We start from the raw sequence: 21,924 nt of genomic DNA on the forward strand, positions 1-21,924 counted from the left end.
AGAATAGTCAAAGCGATGGTGGAGAATGAACTTTCCAAGGGCTCTGAAGTTGCAATTTGAAACAAAATGAAAGATGTCCATTGCCATGTAGGACGTGTGTGACAGTTGCTGTCACTGGCTGGATCGGGGCTGCTGGACCTACGGGCACATGCGCGTGGCAGTGGAGGACTCGGATGTGCTGGTGGATTACACCTTACGCAAGTTCTATGTCCAACACATCAGAAGCATCGAATGGCTCGTTCTGGGCAACGATTTTCACTTAACACTTTGTTCATCTTGTAGCAATCGAATGATGCCGCGTGTGGTCACGCCGCTCCATTTCACCAACTGGCCCAATTTCGGCGTGCCCTTCTCTCCCATCGGCATGCTCAAGTTCCAAGGAAGTCAATGGCGCTCAAGCCGCCCGTCGGGGTCCACTGCAGGTACATTACAGGCATCGCGCTTCAAAATATTTCTCTGGCTAATGTTAAGAATGTAACTACATGATTAAGTCCATACAAATCAATAGTTACATTCATAACGGAGACCAATAAACCAAAGTTGACAAGCCTGATGTTTACAGCTCCCAACGCTGGCGTTGGTCAGACGGGCAGGTTCGTCGTGATTGATCGTATGATGGACAAGATTTACGCCGGACACAAAGCGGTAGTTTGGAAATCCCAGAGCAGCGTCCGCAGCTCTTCCAGTCGAATGTGAGTCGGGGCGCAGCCCCAAAACCTCTTTTTCTCCTTGTAGATGCAGTATGCGTTGATTTACCAGGCGCCAAAATGCCTAACTCGAACAGACTAACGCTTGCTGCCGAATCCTAACTCTAATCAAAACCCCTAACCCTGATTTCTCCCGCCAACTCGCCCCCAAGCCCCAAGAAACGGGTGTCCAAACTTGGTCTTCAAGGACCACAGTCCTGCCCGTTTTTCATCTCTCCCAGGAGCAACGCGCCTGATTCAAATAATCAGGATCGTTCAAATGCTGGCTGATGAGCTGATCATCTGAATCCGGTGTGTTGCACCCGTCGGAGCTGGAAAACGGCAGAAAAGTGGCCCTCAAGCCCCGGAGTTGGACACGCCTACCCTCACACCCCAATCCTCATGCTCAACCAACACCTAACCTTGAACCTCATCTCCACTCCCCCCATAAGAGGATGCCGCAGTTTCTTGTATACTTACTTGTAACACGAACCCCACGCCAACTTCGAACACCCTTGACCTGTCTTCCTCTCAGTTTGCAGTGACAAGGTTTGACCAGCAGAGGGCAGCTATCGCTGCTTGCTGTGCAGGGTCAAAGGGGCTCTCACATTTTACAGTGAATAACTCAAACTTCGACGCCTAAATTCTGTAACACGAACCCCTGACCCTATTCTTAAACCTAACCCCAATCGCCAGACTCCCCAACACTCGTACGCCACCTTCAACATTGACGTGAGTGGTAGATTGATAATTGCTCGATTTTCTTCCAAGTTCTCCTTGAACAGGGTTTCACCATAAAGAACAAATTCTCAGCAGCACAAGGTAAGTTGATGTTCACTTGATTCGAGTTACTTTGCAAAAAACAAACACGATTTTTGTTGTGCCAGGTCCAAAGAGGACACGATGGCTGATCTCTGGAGGATGATTTGGGAGCAGGAGGTTGTTATTCTGGCGCACCTGAAGGAAGTGAGTGGTTGTCATGCAGCGAAACGGGGGGGAAAAACGGCGGCATAAAAGGGACTTCTGACCCCCCCCAATCCTCCCCAAAATTTAATTTGGGTCTCACCCTAATTTTCTTCAGTTAATCTAAAATTCCTTGCCTTTGCAAGTGGCAAGAGAAAAATGGAGGAATAGTCAAAGCGATGGTGGAGAATGAACTTTCCAAGGGCTCTGAAGTTGCAATTTGAAACAAAATGAAAGATGTCCATTGCCATGTAGGACGTGTGTGACAGTTGCTGTCACTGGCCGGATCGGGGCTGCTGGACCTACGGGCACATGCGCGTGGCAGTGGAGGACTCGGACGTGCTGGTGGATTACACCATACGCAAGTTCTACGTCCAACACATCAGAAGCATCGAATGGCCCGTTCTGGGCAACGATTTTCACTTCACACTTTGTTCATCTCGTAGCAATCGAATGATGCCGCGTGTGGTCACGCCGCTCCATTTCACCAACTGGCCCAACTTCGGCGTGTCCTTCTCTCCCATCGGCATGCTCAAGTTCCAAGAAAGTCAAAGGCGCTCAAGCCGCCCGTCGCGCCCATCGTGGTCCACTGCAGGTACATTACAGGCACCGCGCTTCAAAATATTTCTCTGGCTAATGTTAAGAATGTAACTACATGATTAAGTCTGTTCAACCCAATAATGGTTACATTCATAACGGAGACCAATAAACCAAAGTTGACATGCCTGATGTTTACACCTCCCCCAGCGCTGACGTTGGTCAGACGGGCAGGTTCATCGTGATTGATGGTATGATGGACAAGATGCACGCTGGACACAAAGCGGTAGTTTGGAAATCCGAGAGCAGCGTCTGCAGCTCTTCCAGACCGTGGTGAGTCGGGACTGCCCCAAAACCTCGTTCTGTACATGCGGTGTGGTAAATTCACACAAACGGTCCTGGCTCGTTTCTGTCTTGCAGATGCAGTATTTGTTCATCTACCAGGCGCCAAAATGCATAACTCTCACCGCCTTAACTGTATTTGTGATTTAATGTGAACTGTTCTGTAATCCCGAATGCATTATCGCCTCACCCCATCACCTGCCTATCCTCTTGAACAAAATCCCTTGAACCCTTACTCTGAAGGCCTAACCTCTAATGCCTATACAGATAATTACCTAACCTAAGAGGCCGATCTGCTTTACCCTAATTTCTAACTGCAATCTCAAACCTCGAGCGCCAACCCTGAACATCGTGCCCTCAACCATAAAACCCTAACACTGTCAACCCCATCTTTTAATCCCTAATCCTACCCCTCACCACTTTAACCATATTCCAAATGCAAACTCTAAACCTCAACCTGAATCCTAAATTCCCTTGCACCCTCAGACCCAGGGGTGTCCGAACTCTGTCCTTGGGCGGCTGTCCTGCCCGTTTCCCAGCTCCCCCAAGAGCAACACGCCTGATTCAAATAATCGGGATCGTTGTAATGCTGCTTCAGAGATGCCTGATGAGCTGATCATCTGAATCAAGTGTGTTGCCGCCGGGAGAGATGCAAAACGGCTGGGACAGCAGCCCTTGACGACAGTTTGGACACCACTGGTTTAAGGGTAAAGGGAAATTAGGATGATGGTTAGTTTAGAGTGAGCTTTTGGGATATGGTTAAAGTGGAGAGGGGTAGGATTAGGGATTAAAAGATGGAGGCTTGAAAGTGTTATGGGTTGAGGTGAAGGCACCATGTTAAGGGTTAACACTTGAGGGTTGAGATGGGGGTTAGAATTGGGGTGAGGAAGAAAGGCATCTTTGGTTAGGTGGTTAGATGTATAGGCGTTAAGGATTAAGCATTCAGAGGGAAGGGTTTGAAGGATTTTGTTTGAGGATACTCGGGTGTTGGTCTTATGGGATGATGCATTTGGGCTGTTCGGGTTTGGCTTGCAGACGGTTTGTTTCCACGCTTTTAGAAGGATACGGGTTTAGTGTTTAAAGTTGGGTTATGGTTGAGGTTAGAGGAAGGGTGAGAGGGTTTGAGGTCATTCTGAAATGTGATCAGTTGGTCACTGCAACCCTAAAGAATACACGTTTGGGGTGTTATAGGTTGGGGTAAAGGGTAGGATTGAGGTTAAAAAGAGGTGTTAAGCCTAAATCATAACGGTAAGCCCAAAACCTGCTCAAGCCAACCCGTAACGCTGACTTTCTCAACACCTAACCCTCTCACCCTATCCCCCAACTACCTAACGGTTAACCCTCTCCTCCAAAAACCCTTTCTCTAATCCCCTCACCCAATTCCAAACCCAGACGCTTGTTCCTTGCACCTGTCGTGAGCTTTTTTCAGTTAGTGGAGATGACAGCGCTGTTGGACGGTCTACGCTGGTGTGGCCTAGGATAAGGAGAGGAACGCCAGTGCTGACTTGTCAATGAAACGAATTTAAGGTACAGAAGTGAACCAATCCTTTTTTTTTCATTAAATGGACACTGTCTTGTTTACTTTGGAACTTGGCTTTTTGCAGACGTGTTCACATAATGAGCATAACTTTGATCACTGAAATGACACTATTCTCTCCTCTGTCATCTAGAACTGCTTCAGTCGTGTATGCGGGAGAAGTGGCTCAGATTGCATCACTGTCGTCATTTGGAAGTATGGTGCATTTCTGCTGTTTATTCTTGTTGATGAGTGTGCACCGTTCTAATAAAACTCAAGATGCCTATCTGCGTCACCTCAACCATAAACCCTTAACACTGTCAACCCTCTAACTTTTAACCCCTAATCCTACTCCTAACCACTTTAACCATATTCCAAGTGCTAACTCTAAACCTCAGCCTTAATCCTAATTTCCCTTAAACCCTCAAACCCAGGGGTGTCCAAACTCGGTCCTTAAGGGCTGCTGTCCTGCCCGTTTCCCAGCTCCTCCAAGAGCAACACACCTGATTCAAATAATCAGGATCGTTGTAATGCTGCTTCAGAGATGCCTGATGAGCTGATCGTCTGAATCGGGTGTGTTGCAGCCAGGAGAGATGCAAAACAGACAGGACAGCGGCCCTTTGAGACCAAGTTTGGACACCCCTGAGTTTCAGGGTAAAGGGAAATTAGGGTTACGGTTGAAGTTTAGAGTAAGCATTTGGGGTATGGTTAAAGTGGTGAGGGGTAGAATTGGGGGATAAAGTTGGAGGGTTGACAGTTAGGGGTTTATGGTTGAGGTAAGGGCACGATGTTCAGGGTTAACCCTCTAGGTTTGAGTTTGGGGTTAGGAATTGGAGTAAGGCGGATAGAATTTTTGGGTTCAGTGGTTAGATGTATAGGCATTGAGGGTTAGGTGATCAGAGTCAGGGTACAAGGGATTTTGTTTGAGTATAGTCGGGTGTTAAGGTTATGCGATGACGCATTCAGGCTGTTCGGTTCGTGATAGAGGCGATTTGGGTTTGGTGTGTCGACGCTTTTAGGATACGGGGGTTTGGTGTAAGTGTTTACTACCTAACGCTTAATCCTCTAATCCAAACCCAGGTGCTTGTTCGTTGCACCTGTAATGAGCCTTTTCACAGGCCTGGTCTATTTAGTGGAAATGACGGCGCTGTTGGACGGTATGCGCTGGTGCGGCTGGATGGGTTGTGGAGCCGAGGATTAGGGGAGAGAGGAACGTCGGTGTTGACTGTCGAAACAAATTTAAGGTACAGAAGTGAACCTTTAATTTTTTTTGGTCAATGGACACTCGGACCTCTTGTTTACTTTCAAACTTGGCTTGTTGCAGACGTGTCCACATATTGAGCTTTTTTTCACAGGCCTGGTCCATTTAGTGGAGATGACAGCGCTGTTGGACGGTCTGTGCTGGTGTGGCTGGTTGGCTTGTGGAGCAGAGGTCAATGAGGAGAGGAACGTCAGTGCTGACTGTCGATGAAACAAATTTAAGGTACAGAAGTGAACCAATTTTTTTTTTCTTCAGTCAATGGACACTGTCTTTACTTTCAAACTTGGCTTGTTGCAAACATGTGCACATATTCAGCATAACATCTCTGGTCACTGAAATGACACGCTTCTCTTTCATCTAGAACTGCTTCAAATGTGTATGTGGGAAAAGTGGCTCAGATTGCATCACTGTCCGTGTTTTATGTGTTGTGTGCTACATCAAACCAGCATTTGGAAATGTGGCGCATTTCCGCTGTTTATTCTTGTGTTGATGAATGTGCACTGTTCCAATAAAATCTTCACTCGGTATGCTAACCTCCTCACCAACCCTTAACAGTAAACTATAACCCTAACCCTGTACCCTCACTCCTAACCAAAACCCTCAAATCACGTACCCTGAACGCTAACCTCCATAATCCTTAAGCTAATGTTAAATCTTAACCTTTAATTCTCCCCTTAACCTGACATATTGTGTACCTTAACCCAATTCATCCGTAAGACTCTAAATCCGCAACCCCTAAATCCTAAAATTAAACTTGAACCCTAACCCTCATCCATACTGCAGGCATGTCTGGGCCTGGAGGGCCACCGTCCTGCCAGTTGTCCATTCCCGGCTGCAACACACCTGATTCAGATGATCAGCTCATCAGCCATCTCTGAAGCAGCATTGGAACGATCCTGATTATTTGAATCGGGTGTGTTGCTCCTGGCGAAGTTGGAAAACAGGACAAGCGTCCCTTGAGGACTGAGTTTGGAGACCCCTGCCTTTTACCCTAATCTCCCTCACTCAAACCCTAATTCCCTAATGCAAACACCTGTCCATGTACTCTAGCCTCTAAACAATGATCCCCACACCTCTTAACCTAACTATAAACACTAACCCTCTAATCCTAACTAAACTAACATTAACCCCAAACCTTGACCCACAAAATGCTAGCCCCTAATTCTAACCCGATTTGACAATGCAACCCCCACATCAGAGCCCCGGGCCTGGAGGTCCACTGTCCGGCCTGTTGTCCAACTCTCCTGGCTGCAACACACTTGATTCAGATGATCAGCTCATCAGCAATCTCTGAAGCAGCATTAGAACGATCCTGATTGTTTTGAATCAGATGTGTTACTCCTGGCAAAGTTGGAAAAGGGTCAGGACAAGCGTCCCTTGAGGACTGAGTTTGGACACCCCTGCCTTTTACCCGAATCCCCCTCACCCAAACCCTAATTCCCTAATGCCAACACCTGTCCATGTACTCTAACCTCTAAACCATGATCCCTACACCCCTTAACCTAACTATAAACACGAATCCTAACTAAACTAACATTAACCCTAAACCTTGACCCACAAAATGCTAGCCCCCAATTCTAACCCGTTTTTGACAATACAACCCCCACATCAGAGCCCGGGCCTGGAGGTCCACTGTCCGGCCCGTTGTCCACCTCTCCTGGCTGCAACACACTTGATTCAGATGATCAGCTCATCAGCAATCTCTGAAGCAGCATTAGAACGATCCTGATTTTTTTGAATCAGGCGTGTTGCTCCTGGCAAAGTTGGAAAAGGGTCAGGACAAGCGTCCCTTGAGGACAGAGTTTGGACACCCCTGCCATTCTCCCTAATCCCCTCACACAAACCCTAATTCCCCAACCTTCAATGTTAATACCTGTCCTTGTACTCTAACCTATAAACCATGACCCCCTCCCCTACACCCCCTAACTACACTTATGGTAATCCTAAACCTTGACCCAGAAAATGCTAGCCCCTTAATCCTAACCCGATTTGACAATGCAACCCCCCAAATCCAGGCACCAGCCTTCATCCATACTCCAGGAATGTCTGGACCTGGAGGGCCAATGTCCTGCTTTTTTTCCACCTCTTTCATGTGTAACACACCTGATTCAGATGATCAGCTCATCAGCCAGCTCAGTCATTAGAATGATCCTGGTTATTTGAATAAAGGTGTGTTGCTCCCGGCAGAGCTGGAGAAACAGACAGACCAAGTTGGGACACCCCTGCCCTATCCTGAACCTTCTAACTCTAAACGCTAGCCCTGTACCCTCACCCCTATCCTAAACCATAACTCTTGAATCCCCTACTCTAAACCCCTAACACTTCAAACCCCCAAGGCCAATTTTAAATCCTACCTCTTAATCCCAACTCCCGAACCAGACCGTTAACGCTAACCTCGCATCACCCTAATCCCCTGTAACCTCTTCACCATCAATGCTGAAACGCCAAAATGCTGAACCGGAACTGCCTAAACACCTAAGGGTCTCACTCCTAACGTCAAATCTTAACCCTGATCCTCTTAATCCTATCCCTAACTTGAAACCCAGATTCTCCAGCCCTAACCTAATACTAACTCTGGCCCTACACCTTGTCTGAACCTATACCCTACTCCAAACCCGAACTTTCATCAGAACTGCCTAAACACCTAACCTAAAATGCCTAATTCTAACACTAAAAGCAAAATGTCCTCTCCTTAACTTCTACCTAACCCACAACCATGACTCGGAGCTTCTCAAACCTAACCCCTCACCCATTTACCTAAACCCCCCCCCACCCTAACCTCTTGACTACCCCTGTAATTGTCAAACCCTCATCCCCCTAACCCACCCGTTATCACTGAAAATGCTGGCCTCTTACCCCAGCTTCAACCGCAGGCCCCCCCCCCCACCTCCCACCAAAATCGTAAAACTAAACTTAAACTCTTCCATACTCCAGGCATGTTGTGCTCTGGGCATTGGCGGGCCACTGTCCTGCCTGTTTTCCACCTGTCCTGGCTGCAACACACCTAATTTAGATAATCAGCTCATCAGCCAGCTGAAGCAGCATTAAAACGATCCTGATTATTTGAATTGTGTGCTGCCCCTGGAAGAACTGGAAAAGGGCCGGACGGAGACTCTTAATGACAGTTTGGACACCCCTGCCCTACCCTGAACGCTAATCCCAACCTAAACCATTACCCCCTACCCGAAACTAACAACCCCGAACCACCCAATCTCTATAATCCTAAAACCAGATTAAGACCTAACTTCTTATTGCCAGTGAATTAAGTGACACTAATGCCTAACTGCTGTCAGTTTATGCAATTTGGTTTTATTTCATTGGGACAGTGCACATAAATCAACAAATTGAGGAATAAGCGGTGAAACTGGGTAATCTTTTACAAGTGAACCCAGTCTGCAAAACCTGCAAACGAAATTTTCCAATGTAAAATATGGACAAATGGAAGCTGTACTACCCCAAGTGACACATTCAGCAGAAGTCATTTGAATGCTGATGGAATTACACGAAGACTCAAGTGTTCAACCATTGGAGAAGTGAGGATGACAGATGTGGAAAAAGAAGGTAAAATTGTACTCCCAAGTTGTGCTTATTCTTGTCACATTCATTATGATTTATGGACATTAATCATTAAATTCTATGATGACTAGGTAATTTGTGAACGTGTTTATGTAAACAAAATGTTGTCTCATTTCTTCCAGATCAAGACCCTCATCCAGGCCAAAACTGGACTTAACTGAATAAAGCCAAAGTTCTCTCACAAACGATCCATACGATTTGTCTTTTTTTTTTCACTTTCAAGTGTGCCAAATTGTTTACATTAAAAATACATTGATGGAAATTGCTTTTGTATTGATCTTGATTGCTTTTGTAAGTTGATCTTCTCAAGCCGTGACCACCTGATGTTGCTCACAGTGGTCATCGGTGTGCTCAGGGTCTGTTTGCCCAGACGTGAAAAATTAGAAGGAACATTGCACCCAAGGTGCACAATGGCCTAACTCTAGCCCCTCTTATTCTAACCCCACACCTTACACAAACCCCTAACAACGCCCTACTGTTGAATTCTTGACCTAATCGCTGACCCCTAACGCCTACTCCCACCCTTGAACCCAAAAAGCAGAACTGATGAAACGCCTATCCCTCGCCACTTAAAATCTTAATTGTTTCGCCTCCTAACCCCAACCCATAAAGATGACCCCCTCGCATCCAATTCCAGACTACTTAACACCTGATATTCTACCCTGCGCCTAACATGAATTGTTGTCCAAACAAACCCCTATCGATAACAGTCGCTAGCCCCTAACCCTTAACACTAACCCCAATTTTGACAGCAATCCCTGGATCCAAACACAATCCTACCAGAGACATGCCTAGCTCCTGGCCTGGAAGGCTACTGCCCTACCTGTTCTCCAGCTTTCCTGGCTGCAACAAACCTGATTCAGATTATCACACGGCCCTGAATCAGCATTGGAACGATCCTGAATGTTCTAATCAGGTGTGTTGGGACAGCTGGAAAACTGGCAGGACGGTGGCCCTTGAGGACAGTTTGGACACATTTGTCCTACCCCGTGCCCTAACCTAAACAATTACCCCAGGCCCCCTTTAAACCCGTTTAGCCTCACCCCTAACCCTGTTCCCGTTCCCTAACGCTCACCCTCAACATTAACCCCAACTAATCTCTAGTCATCATCTAACCCAAAATGGCAAAACCACCTAAATGCCTCACTGCATAAACATCTAAACGCAAAACTCTAACCTCTGAATACCTTATCCACCCAAGTCTTACAGCCTAACCAGACCCCTACTTGATCCAGACGACCTCAAATCCTAAACCTTAATTTTGCTCCCAGCCCCTAATGCCAAGGGAGTTCGGGTGTTAGGGTTGTTCCGGTGTTAGGGTTGTTTCGGGTGTTAGGGTTGTTTCGGTGTTAGGGTTGTTTGGGTTTTTTCGGTTGTTCGGGTGTTAGGGTTGTTCGGGTGTTAGGGTTGTTCGGGTGTTAGGGTTGTTCGGGTGTTAGGGTTGTTTCGGTGTTAGGGTTGTTTGGGTTTTTTTGGTTGTTCGGGTGTTAGGGTTGTTCGGGTGTTAGGGTTGTTCCGGTGTTAGGGTTGTTTCTGGTGTTAGGGTTGTTTGGGTTTTTTCGGTTGTTCGGGTGTTAGGGTTGTTCGGTTGTTCCGGTGTTGGGGTTGTTCCGGTGTTTCGGTTGTTCGGTTGTTCGGGTGTTAGGGTTGTTCCGGTGTTAGGGTTGTTTGGGTTGTTCGGGTGTTTGGGTTGTTCGGGTGTTTGGGTTGTTCCGGTGTTAGGGTTGTTCCGGTGTTAGGGTTGTTTCGGGTGTTAGGGTTGTTTGGGTTTTTTCGGTTGTTCGGGTGTTAGGGTTGTTCCGGTGTTAGGGTTGTTTCTGGTGTTAGGGTTGTTTGGGTTTTTTCGGTTGTTCGGGTGTTAGGGTTGTTCGGTTGTTCCAGTGTTGGGGTTGTTCCGGTGTTTCGGTTGTTCGGTTGTTCGGGTGTTAGGGTTGTTCCGGTGTTAGGGTTGTTTGGGTTGTTCGGTTGTTTGGGTTGTTCGGGTGTTTGGGTTGTTCCGGTGTTTGGGTTGTTCCGGTGTTTGGGTTGTTCCGGTGTTTGGGTTGTTCCGGTGTTTGGGTTGTTTCGGGTGTTAGGGTTGTTTGGGTTTTTTCGGTTGTTCGGGTGTTAGGGTTGTTCGGGTGTTCGGTTGTTCGGGTGTTAGGGTTGTTCCGGTGTTAGGGTTGTTTGGGTTGTTCGGTTGTTTGGGTTGTTCGGGTGTTTGGGTTTGTTCGGGTGTTAGGGTTGTTTGGGTGTTAGGGTTGTTTGGGTTTTTTCGGGTGTTTGGGTTTTTTCGGGTGTTTGGGTTTGTTCGGGTGTTTGGGTTTGTTCGGGTGTTAGGGTTGTTTGGGGGTTGGGGTTGGGGGTGGGGGTTAGGGTTAGGGTTGGGGTCGGGGTCGGGGTCAGGGTCAGGGTCAGGGTCAGGGTTGGGGTCGGGGTCGGGGTCGGGGTCGGGGTCGGGGTCGGGGTCGGGGTCAGGGTCAGGGTTAGGGGTCAGGGGTTAGGGTTAGGGTTAGGGTTAGGGGTTAGGGTTAGGGTTAGGGGTTAGGGGTTAGGGTTAGGGTTAGGGTTAGGGTTAGGGTTAGGGTCAGGGTCAGGGTCAGGGTCAGGGTCAGGGGTTAGGGTTAGGGTTAGGGTTAGGGGTTAGGGTTAGGGTTAGGGTTGGGGTTGGGGTTGGGGTTAGGGTTAGGGTTAGGGTTAGGGTTTGGGTTTGGGTTTGGGGTTAGGGTTAGGGTTAGGGTTAGGGGTTAGGGTTAGGGGTTAGGGTTAGGGTTAGGGTCAGGGTCAGGGTCAGGGTCAGGGTCAGGGGTTAGGGTTAGGGTTAGGGTTAGGGTTAGGGGTTAGGGTTAGGGTTAGGGTTGGGGTTAGGGTTAGGGTTAGGGTTAGGGTTAGGGTTAGGGTTAGGGTTAGGGTTAGGGTTAGGGTTAGGGTTAGGGTTAGGGTTAGGGTTAGGGTTAGGGTTAGGGTTAGGGTTAGGGTTAGGGTTAGGGTTAGGGTTAGGGTTAGGGTTAGGGTTAGGGTTAGGGTTAGGGTTAGGGTTGGGGTGGGGTTAGGGTTAGGGTTAGGGTTAGGGTTAGGGTTAGGGTTAGGGTTAGGGTTAGGGTTAGGGTTAGGGTTAGGGGTGGGGTTAGGGTTAGGGTTAGGGGTTAGGGTTAGGGGTTAGGGTTAGGGTTAGGGTTAGGGTTAGGGTTAGGGTTAGGGTTAGGGTTAGGGTTAGGGTTAGGGTTAGGGTTAGGGTTAGGGTTAGGGTTAGGGTTAGGGTTAGGGTTAGGGTTAGGGTTAGGGTTAGGGTTAGGGTTAGGGTTAGGGTTAGGGTTAGGGTTAGGGTTAGGGTTAGGGTTAGGGTTAGGGTTAGGGTTAGGGTTAGGGTTAGGGTTAGGGTTAGGGTTAGGGTTAGGGTTAGGGTTAGGGTTAGGGTTAGGGTTAGGGTTAGGGTTAGGGTTAGGGTTAGGGTTAGGGTTAGGGTTAGGGTTAGGGTTAGGGTTAGGGTTAGGGTTAGGGTTAGGGTTAGGGTTAGGGTTAGGGTTAGGGTTAGGGTTAGGGTTAGGGTTAGGGTTAGGGTTAGGGTTAGGGTTAGGGTTAGGGTTAGGGTTAGGGTTAGGGTTAGGGTTAGGGTTAGGGTTAGGGTTAGGGTTAGGGTTAGGGTTAGGGTTAGGGTTAGGGTTAGGGTTAGGGTTAGGGTTAGGGTTAGGGTTAGGGTTAGGGTTAGGGTTAGGGTTAGGGTTAGGGTTAGGGTTAGGGTTAGGGTTAGGGTTAGGGTTAGGGTTAGGGTTAGGGTTAGGGTTAGGGTTAGGGTTAGGGTTAGGGTTAGGGTTAGGGTTAGGGTTAGGGTTAGGGTTAGGGTTAGGGTTAGGGTTAGGGTTAGGGTTAGGGTTAGGGTTAGGGTTAGGGTTAGGGTTAGGGTTAGGGTTAGGGTTAGGGTTAGGGTTAGGGTTAGGGTTAGGGTTAGGGTTAGGGTTAGGGTTAGGGTTAGGGTTAGGGTTAGGGTTAGGGTTAGGGTTAGGGTTAGGGTTAGGGTTAGGGTTAGGGTTAGGGTTAGGGTTAGGGTTAGGGTTAGGGTTAGGGTTAGGGTTAGGGTTAGGGTTAGGGTTAGGGTTAGGGTTAGGGTTAGGGTTAGGGTTAGGGTTAGGGTTAGGGTTAGGGTTAGGGTTAGGGTTAGGGTTAGGGTTAGGGTTAGGGTTAGGGTTAGGGTTAGGGTTAGGGTTAGGGTTAGGGTTAGGGTTAGGGTTAGGGTTAGGGTTAGGGTTAGGGTTAGGGTTAGGGTTAGGGTTAGGGTTAGGGTTAGGGTTAGGGTTAGGGTTAGGGTTAGGGTTAGGGTTAGGGTTAGGGTTAGGGTTAGGGTTAGGGTTAGGGTTAGGGTTAGGGTTAGGGTTAGGGTTAGGGTTAGGGTTAGGGTTAGGGTTAGGGTTAGGGTTAGGGTTAGGGTTAGGGTTAGGGTTAGGGTTAGGGTTAGGGTTAGGGTTAGGGTTAGGGTTAGGGTTAGGGTTAGGGTTAGGGTTAGGGTTAGGGTTAGGGTTAGGGTTAGGGTTAGGGTTAGGGTTAGGGTTAGGGTTAGGGTTAGGGTTAGGGTTAGGGTTAGGGTTAGGGTTAGGGTTAGGGTTAGGGTTAGGGTTAGGGTTAGGGTTAGGGTTAGGGTTAGGGTTAGGGTTAGGGTTAGGGTTAGGGTTAGGGTTAGGGTTAGGGTTAGGGTTAGGGTTAGGGTTAGGGTTAGGGTTAGGGTTAGGGTTAGGGTTAGGGTTAGGGTTAGGGTTAGGGTTAGGGTTAGGGTTAGGGTTAGGGTTAGGGTTAGGGTTAGGGTTAGGGTTAGGGTTAGGGTTAGGGTTAGGGTTAGGGTTAGGGTTAGGGTTAGGGTTAGGGTTAGGGTTAGGGTTAGGGTTAGGGTTAGGGTTAGGGTTAGGGTTAGGGTTAGGGTTAGGGTTAGGGTTAGGGTTAGGGTTAGGGTTAGGGTTAGGGTTAGGGTTAGGGTTAGGGTTAGGGTTAGGGTTAGGGTTAGGGTTAGGGTTAGGGTTAGGGTTAGGGTTAGGGTTAGGGTTAGGGTTAGGGTTAGGGTTAGGGTTAGGGTTAGGGTTAGGGTTAGGGTTAGGGTTAGGGTTAGGGTTAGGGTTAGGGTTAGGGTTAGGGTTAGGGTTAGGGTTAGGGTTAGGGTTAGGGTTAGGGTTAGGGTTAGGGTTAGGGTTAGGGTTAGGGTTAGGGTTAGGGTTAGGGTTAGGGTTAGGGTTAGGGTTAGGGTTAGGGTTAGGGTTAGGGTTAGGGTTAGGGTTAGGGTTAGGGTTAGGGTTAGGGTTAGGGTTAGGGTTAGGGTTAGGGTTAGGGTTAGGGTTAGGGTTAGGGTTAGGGTTAGGGTTAGGGTTAGGGTTAGGGTTAGGGTTAGGGTTAGGGTTAGGGTTAGGGTTAGGGTTAGGGTTAGGGTTAGGGTTAGGGTTAGGGTTAGGGTTAGGGTTAGGGTTAGGGTTAGGGTTAGGGTTAGGGTTAGGGTTAGGGTTAGGGTTAGGGTTAGGGTTAGGGTTAGGGTTAGGGTTAGGGTTAGGGTTAGGGTTAGGGTTAGGGTTAGGGTTAGGGTTAGGGTTAGGGTTAGGGTTAGGGTTAGGGTTAGGGTTAGGGTTAGGGTTAGGGTTAGGGTTAGGGTTAGGGTTAGGGTTAGGGTTAGGGTTAGGGTTAGGGTTAGGGTTAGGGTTAGGGTTAGGGTTAGGGTTAGGGTTAGGGTTAGGGTTAGGGTTAGGGTTAGGGTTAGGGTTAGGGTTAGGGTTAGGGTTAGGGTTAGGGTTAGGGTTAGGGTTAGGGTTAGGGTTAGGGTTAGGGTTAGGGTTAGGGTTAGGGTTAGGGTTAGGGTTAGGGTTAGGGTTAGGGTTAGGGTTAGGGTTAGGGTTAGGGTTAGGGTTAGGGTTAGGGTTAGGGTTAGGGTTAGGGTTAGGGTTAGGGTTAGGGTTAGGGTTAGGGTTAGGGTTAGGGTTAGGGTTAGGGTTAGGGTTAGGGTTAGGGTTAGGGTTAGGGTTAGGGTTAGGGTTAGGGTTAGGGTTAGGGTTAGGGTTAGGGTTAGGGTTAGGGTTAGGGTTAGGGTTAGGGTTAGGGTTAGGGTTAGGGTTAGGGTTAGGGTTAGGGTTAGGGTTAGGGTTAGGGTTAGGGTTAGGGTTAGGGTTAGGGTTAGGGTTAGGGTTAGGGTTAGGGTTAGGGTTAGGGTTAGGGTTAGGGTTAGGGTTAGGGTTAGGGTTAGGGTTAGGGTTAGGGTTAGGGTTAGGGTTAGGGTTAGGGTTAGGGTTAGGGTTAGGGTTAGGGTTAGGGTTAGGGTTAGGGTTAGGGTTAGGGTTAGGGTTAGGGTTAGGGTTAGGGTTAGGGTTAGGGTTAGGGTTAGGGTTAGGGTTAGGGTTAGGGTTAGGGTTAGGGTTAGGGTTAGGGTTAGGGTTAGGGTTAGGGTTAGGGTTAGGGTTAGGGTTAGGGTTAGGGTTAGGGTTAGGGTTAGGGTTAGGGTTAGGGTTAGGGTTAGGGTTAGGGTTAGGGTTAGGGTTAGGGTTAGGGTTAGGGTTAGGGTTAGGGTTAGGGTTAGGGTTAGGGTTAGGGTTAGGGTTAGGGTTAGGGTTAGGGTTAGGGTTAGGGTTAGGGTTAGGGTTAGGGTTAGGGTTAGGGTTAGGGTTAGGGTTAGGGTTAGGGTTAGGGTTAGGGTTAGGGTTAGGGTTAGGGTTAGGGTTAGGGTTAGGGTTAGGGTTAGGGTTAGGGTTAGGGTTAGGGTTAGGGTTAGGGTTAGGGTTAGGGTTAGGGTTAGGGTTAGGGTTAGGGTTAGGGTTAGGGTTAGGGTTAGGGTTAGGGTTAGGGTTAGGGTTAGGGTTAGGGTTAGGGTTAGGGTTAGGGTTAGGGTTAGGGTTAGGGTTAGGGTTAGGGTTAGGGTTAGGGTTAGGGTTAGGGTTAGGGTTAGGGTTAGGGTTAGGGTTAGGGTTAGGGTTAGGGTTAGGGTTAGGGTTAGGGTTAGGGTTAGGGTTAGGGTTAGGGTTAGGGTTAGGGTTAGGGTTAGGGTTAGGGTTAGGGTTAGGGTTAGGGTTAGGGTTAGGGTTAGGGTTAGGGTTAGGGTTAGGGTTAGGGTTAGGGTTAGGGTTAGGGTTAGGGTTAGGGTTAGGGTTAGGGTTAGGGTTAGGGTTAGGGTTAGGGTTAGGGTTAGGGTTAGGGTTAGGGTTAGGGTTAGGGTTAGGGTTAGGGTTAGGGTTAGGGTTAGGGTTAGGGTTAGGGTTAGGGTTAGGGTTAGGGTTAGGGTTAGGGTTAGGGTTAGGGTTAGGGTTAGGGTTAGGGTTAGGGTTAGGGTTAGGGTTAGGGTTAGGGTTAGGGTTAGGGTTAGGGTTAGGGTTAGGGTTAGGGTTAGGGTTAGGGTTAGGGTTAGGGTTAGGGTTAGGGTTAGGGTTAGGGTTAGGGTTAGGGTTAGGGTTAGGGTTAGGGTTAGGGTTAGGGTTAGGGTTAGGGTTAGGGTTAGGGTTAGGGTTAGGGTTAGGGTTAGGGTTAGGGTTAGGGTTAGGGTTAGGGTTAGGGTTAGGGTTAGGGTTAGGGTTAGGGTTAGGGTTAGGGTTAGGGTTAGGGTTAGGGTTAGGGTTAGGGTTAGGGTTAGGGTTAGGGTTAGGGTTAGGGTTAGGGTTAGGGTTAGGGTTAGGGTTAGGGTTAGGGTTAGGGTTAGGGTTAGGGTTAGGGTTAGGGTTAGGGTTAGGGTTAGGGTTAGGGTTAGGGTTAGGGTTAGGGTTAGGGTTAGGGTTAGGGTTAGGGTTAGGGTTAGGGTTAGGGTTAGGGTTAGGGTTAGGGTTAGGGTTAGGGTTAGGGTTAGGGTTAGGGTTAGGGTTAGGGTTAGGGTTAGGGTTAGGGTTAGGGTTAGGGTTAGGGTTAGGGTTAGGGTTAGGGTTAGGGTTAGGGTTAGGGTTAGGGTTAGGGTTAGGGTTAGGGTTAGGGTTAGGGTTAGGGTTAGGGTTAGGGTTAGGGTTAGGGTTAGGGTTAGGGTTAGGGTTAGGGTTAGGGTTAGGGTTAGGGTTAGGGTTAGGGTTAGGGTTAGGGTTAGGGTTAGGGTTAGGGTTAGGGTTAGGGTTAGGGTTAGGGTTAGGGTTAGGGTTAGGGTTAGGGTTAGGGTTAGGGTTAGGGTTAGGGTTAGGGTTAGGGTTAGGGTTAGGGTTAGGGTTAGGGTTAGGGTTAGGGTTAGGGTTAGGGTTAGGGTTAGGGTTAGGGTTAGGGTTAGGGTTAGGGTTAGGGTTAGGGTTAGGGTTAGGGTTAGGGTTAGGGTTAGGGTTAGGGTTAGGGTTAGGGTTAGGGTTAGGGTTAGGGTTAGGGTTAGGGTTAGGGTTAGGGTTAGGGTTAGGGTTAGGGTTAGGGTTAGGGTTAGGGTTAGGGTTAGGGTTAGGGTTAGGGTTAGGGTTAGGGTTAGGGTTAGGGTTAGGGTTAGGGTTAGGGTTAGGGTTAGGGTTAGGGTTAGGGTTAGGGTTAGGGTTAGGGTTAGGGTTAGGGTTAGGGTTAGGGTTAGGGTTAGGGTTAGGGTTAGGGTTAGGGTTAGGGTTAGGGTTAGGGTTAGGGTTAGGGTTAGGGTTAGGGTTAGGGTTAGGGTTAGGGTTAGGGTTAGGGTTAGGGTTAGGGTTAGGGTTAGGGTTAGGGTTAGGGTTAGGGTTAGGGTTAGGGTTAGGGTTAGGGTTAGGGTTAGGGTTAGGGTTAGGGTTAGGGTTAGGGTTAGGGTTAGGGTTAGGGTTAGGGTTAGGGTTAGGGTTAGGGTTAGGGTTAGGGTTAGGGTTAGGGTTAGGGTTAGGGTTAGGGTTAGGGTTAGGGTTAGGGTTAGGGTTAGGGTTAGGGTTAGGGTTAGGGTTAGGGTTAGGGTTAGGGTTAGGGTTAGGGTTAGGGTTAGGGTTAGGGTTAGGGTTAGGGTTAGGGTTAGGGTTAGGGTTAGGGTTAGGGTTAGGGTTAGGGTTAGGGTTAGGGTTAGGGTTAGGGTTAGGGTTAGGGTTAGGGTTAGGGTTAGGGTTAGGGTTAGGGTTAGGGTTAGGGTTAGGGTTAGGGTTAGGGTTAGGGTTAGGGTTAGGGTTAGGGTTAGGGTTAGGGTTAGGGTTAGGGTTAGGGTTAGGGTTAGGGTTAGGGTTAGGGTTAGGGTTAGGGTTAGGGTTAGGGTTAGGGTTAGGGTTAGGGTTAGGGTTAGGGTTAGGGTTAGGGTTAGGGTTAGGGTTAGGGTTAGGGTTAGGGTTAGGGTTAGGGTTAGGGTTAGGGTTAGGGTTAGGGTTAGGGTTAGGGTTAGGGTTAGGGTTAGGGTTAGGGTTAGGGTTAGGGTTAGGGTTAGGGTTAGGGTTAGGGTTAGGGTTAGGGTTAGGGTTAGGGTTAGGGTTAGGGTTAGGGTTAGGGTTAGGGTTAGGGTTAGGGTTAGGGTTAGGGTTAGGGTTAGGGTTAGGGTTAGGGTTAGGGTTAGGGTTAGGGTTAGGGTTAGGGTTAGGGTTAGGGTTAGGGTTAGGGTTAGGGTTAGGGTTAGGGTTAGGGTTAGGGTTAGGGTTAGGGTTAGGGTTAGGGTTAGGGTTAGGGTTAGGGTTAGGGTTAGGGTTAGGGTTAGGGTTAGGGTTAGGGTTAGGGTTAGGGTTAGGGTTAGGGTTAGGGTTAGGGTTAGGGTTAGGGTTAGGGTTAGGGTTAGGGTTAGGGTTAGGGTTAGGGTTAGGGTTAGGGTTAGGGTTAGGGTTAGGGTTAGGGTTAGGGTTAGGGTTAGGGTTAGGGTTAGGGTTAGGGTTAGGGTTAGGGTTAGGGTTAGGGTTAGGGTTAGGGTTAGGGTTAGGGTTAGGGTTAGGGTTAGGGTTAGGGTTAGGGTTAGGGTTAGGGTTAGGGTTAGGGTTAGGGTTAGGGTTAGGGTTAGGGTTAGGGTTAGGGTTAGGGTTAGGGTTAGGGTTAGGGTTAGGGTTAGGGTTAGGGTTAGGGTTAGGGTTAGGGTTAGGGTTAGGGTTAGGGTTAGGGTTAGGGTTAGGGTTAGGGTTAGGGTTAGGGTTAGGGTTAGGGTTAGGGTTAGGGTTAGGGTTAGGGTTAGGGTTAGGGTTAGGGTTAGGGTTAGGGTTAGGGTTAGGGTTAGGGTTAGGGTTAGGGTTAGGGTTAGGGTTAGGGTTAGGGTTAGGGTTAGGGTTAGGGTTAGGGTTAGGGTTAGGGTTAGGGTTAGGGTTAGGGTTAGGGTTAGGGTTAGGGTTAGGGTTAGGGTTAGGGTTAGGGTTAGGGTTAGGGTTAGGGTTAGGGTTAGGGTTAGGGTTAGGGTTAGGGTTAGGGTTAGGGTTAGGGTTAGGGTTAGGGTTAGGGTTAGGGTTAGGGTTAGGGTTAGGGTTAGGGTTAGGGTTAGGGTTAGGGTTAGGGTTAGGGTTAGGGTTAGGGTTAGGGTTAGGGTTAGGGTTAGGGTTAGGGTTAGGGTTAGGGTTAGGGTTAGGGTTAGGGTTAGGGTTAGGGTTAGGGTTAGGGTTAGGGTTAGGGTTAGGGTTAGGGTTAGGGTTAGGGTTAGGGTTAGGGTTAGGGTTAGGGTTAGGGTTAGGGTTAGGGTTAGGGTTAGGGTTAGGGTTAGGGTTAGGGTTAGGGTTAGGGTTAGGGTTAGGGTTAGGGTTAGGGTTAGGGTTAGGGTTAGGGTTAGGGTTAGGGTTAGGGTTAGGGTTAGGGTTAGGGTTAGGGTTAGGGTTAGGGTTAGGGTTAGGGTTAGGGTTAGGGTTAGGGTTAGGGTTAGGGTTAGGGTTAGGGTTAGGGTTAGGGTTAGGGTTAGGGTTAGGGTTAGGGTTAGGGTTAGGGTTAGGGTTAGGGTTAGGGTTAGGGTTAGGGTTAGGGTTAGGGTTAGGGTTAGGGTTAGGGTTAGGGTTAGGGTTAGGGTTAGGGTTAGGGTTAGGGTTAGGGTTAGGGTTAGGGTTAGGGTTAGGGTTAGGGTTAGGGTTAGGGTTAGGGTTAGGGTTAGGGTTAGGGTTAGGGTTAGGGTTAGGGTTAGGGTTAGGGTTAGGGTTAGGGTTAGGGTTAGGGTTAGGGTTAGGGTTAGGGTTAGGGTTAGGGTTAGGGTTAGGGTTAGGGTTAGGGTTAGGGTTAGGGTTAGGGTTAGGGTTAGGGTTAGGGTTAGGGTTAGGGTTAGGGTTAGGGTTAGGGTTAGGGTTAGGGTTAGGGTTAGGGTTAGGGTTAGGGTTAGGGTTAGGGTTAGGGTTAGGGTTAGGGTTAGGGTTAGGGTTAGGGTTAGGGTTAGGGTTAGGGTTAGGGTTAGGGTTAGGGTTAGGGTTAGGGTTAGGGTTAGGGTTAGGGTTAGGGTTAGGGTTAGGGTTAGGGTTAGGGTTAGGGTTAGGGTTAGGGTTAGGGTTAGGGTTAGGGTTAGGGTTAGGGTTAGGGTTAGGGTTAGGGTTAGGGTTAGGGTTAGGGTTAGGGTTAGGGTTAGGGTTAGGGTTAGGGTTAGGGTTAGGGTTAGGGTTAGGGTTAGGGTTAGGGTTAGGGTTAGGGTTAGGGTTAGGGTTAGGGTTAGGGTTAGGGTTAGGGTTAGGGTTAGGGTTAGGGTTAGGGTTAGGGTTAGGGTTAGGGTTAGGGTTAGGGTTAGGGTTAGGGTTAGGGTTAGGGTTAGGGTTAGGGTTAGGGTTAGGGTTAGGGTTAGGGTTAGGGTTAGGGTTAGGGTTAGGGTTAGGGTTAGGGTTAGGGTTAGGGTTAGGGTTAGGGTTAGGGTTAGGGTTAGGGTTAGGGTTAGGGTTAGGGTTAGGGTTAGGGTTAGGGTTAGGGTTAGGGTTAGGGTTAGGGTTAGGGTTAGGGTTAGGGTTAGGGTTAGGGTTAGGGTTAGGGTTAGGGTTAGGGTTAGGGTTAGGGTTAGGGTTAGGGTTAGGGTTAGGGTTAGGGTTAGGGTTAGGGTTAGGGTTAGGGTTAGGGTTAGGGTTAGGGTTAGGGTTAGGGTTAGGGTTAGGGTTAGGGTTAGGGTTAGGGTTAGGGTTAGGGTTAGGGTTAGGGTTAGGGTTAGGGTTAGGGTTAGGGTTAGGGTTAGGGTTAGGGTTAGGGTTAGGGTTAGGGTTAGGGTTAGGGTTAGGGTTAGGGTTAGGGTTAGGGTTAGGGTTAGGGTTAGGGTTAGGGTTAGGGTTAGGGTTAGGGTTAGGGTTAGGGTTAGGGTTAGGGTTAGGGTTAGGGTTAGGGTTAGGGTTAGGGTTAGGGTTAGGGTTAGGGTTAGGGTTAGGGTTAGGGTTAGGGTTAGGGTTAGGGTTAGGGTTAGGGTTAGGGTTAGGGTTAGGGTTAGGGTTAGGGTTAGGGTTAGGGTTAGGGTTAGGGTTAGGGTTAGGGTTAGGGTTAGGGTTAGGGTTAGGGTTAGGGTTAGGGTTAGGGTTAGGGTTAGGGTTAGGGTTAGGGTTAGGGTTAGGGTTAGGGTTAGGGTTAGGGTTAGGGTTAGGGTTAGGGTTAGGGTTAGGGTTAGGGTTAGGGTTAGGGTTAGGGTTAGGGTTAGGGTTAGGGTTAGGGTTAGGGTTAGGGTTAGGGTTAGGGTTAGGGTTAGGGTTAGGGTTAGGGTTAGGGTTAGGGTTAGGGTTAGGGTTAGGGTTAGGGTTAGGGTTAGGGTTAGGGTTAGGGTTAGGGTTAGGGTTAGGGTTAGGGTTAGGGTTAGGGTTAGGGTTAGGGTTAGGGTTAGGGTTAGGGTTAGGGTTAGGGTTAGGGTTAGGGTTAGGGTTAGGGTTAGGGTTAGGGTTAGGGTTAGGGTTAGGGTTAGGGTTAGGGTTAGGGTTAGGGTTAGGGTTAGGGTTAGGGTTAGGGTTAGGGTTAGGGTTAGGGTTAGGGTTAGGGTTAGGGTTAGGGTTAGGGTTAGGGTTAGGGTTAGGGTTAGGGTTAGGGTTAGGGTTAGGGTTAGGGTTAGGGTTAGGGTTAGGGTTAGGGTTAGGGTTAGGGTTAGGGTTAGGGTTAGGGTTAGGGTTAGGGTTAGGGTTAGGGTTAGGGTTAGGGTTAGGGTTAGGGTTAGGGTTAGGGTTAGGGTTAGGGTTAGGGTTAGGGTTAGGGTTAGGGTTAGGGTTAGGGTTAGGGTTAGGGTTAGGGTTAGGGTTAGGGTTAGGGTTAGGGTTAGGAGGTTAGGGTTAGGGTTAGGGTTAGGGTTAGGGTTAGGGTTAGGGTTAGGGTTAGGGTTA

At 48.8% G+C, this 21,924-nt stretch overlaps 1 protein-coding gene and 2 long non-coding RNA genes across 3 annotated transcripts in view; 2 read left to right on the forward strand and 1 right to left on the reverse strand.

Annotated features, from left to right (window-relative positions):
* Window positions 1–21,924, reverse strand: part of LOC127598003 (pinopsin-like) — a 143,708-nt gene that overhangs the window by 109,107 nt on the left and 12,677 nt on the right. The gene's annotated exons all lie outside the window — the stretch shown is intronic.
* On the forward strand, window positions 639–3,038 carry LOC127598005 (uncharacterized). The gene is made up of 3 exons (XR_007961827.1): window positions 639–2,244; window positions 2,397–2,519; window positions 2,607–3,038. It is a non-coding gene; the product is annotated as an uncharacterized LOC127598005 (long non-coding RNA).
* LOC127598006 (uncharacterized) lies at window positions 6,124–10,112 on the forward strand. The gene is made up of 3 exons (XR_007961828.1): window positions 6,124–6,519; window positions 6,933–8,866; window positions 9,004–10,112. It is a non-coding gene; the product is annotated as an uncharacterized LOC127598006 (long non-coding RNA).

This window comes from Hippocampus zosterae, chromosome 3, assembly GCF_025434085.1.
Source record: "Hippocampus zosterae strain Florida chromosome 3, ASM2543408v3, whole genome shotgun sequence".
Classification (NCBI taxonomy): Eukaryota; Metazoa; Chordata; class Actinopteri; order Syngnathiformes; family Syngnathidae; genus Hippocampus; species Hippocampus zosterae.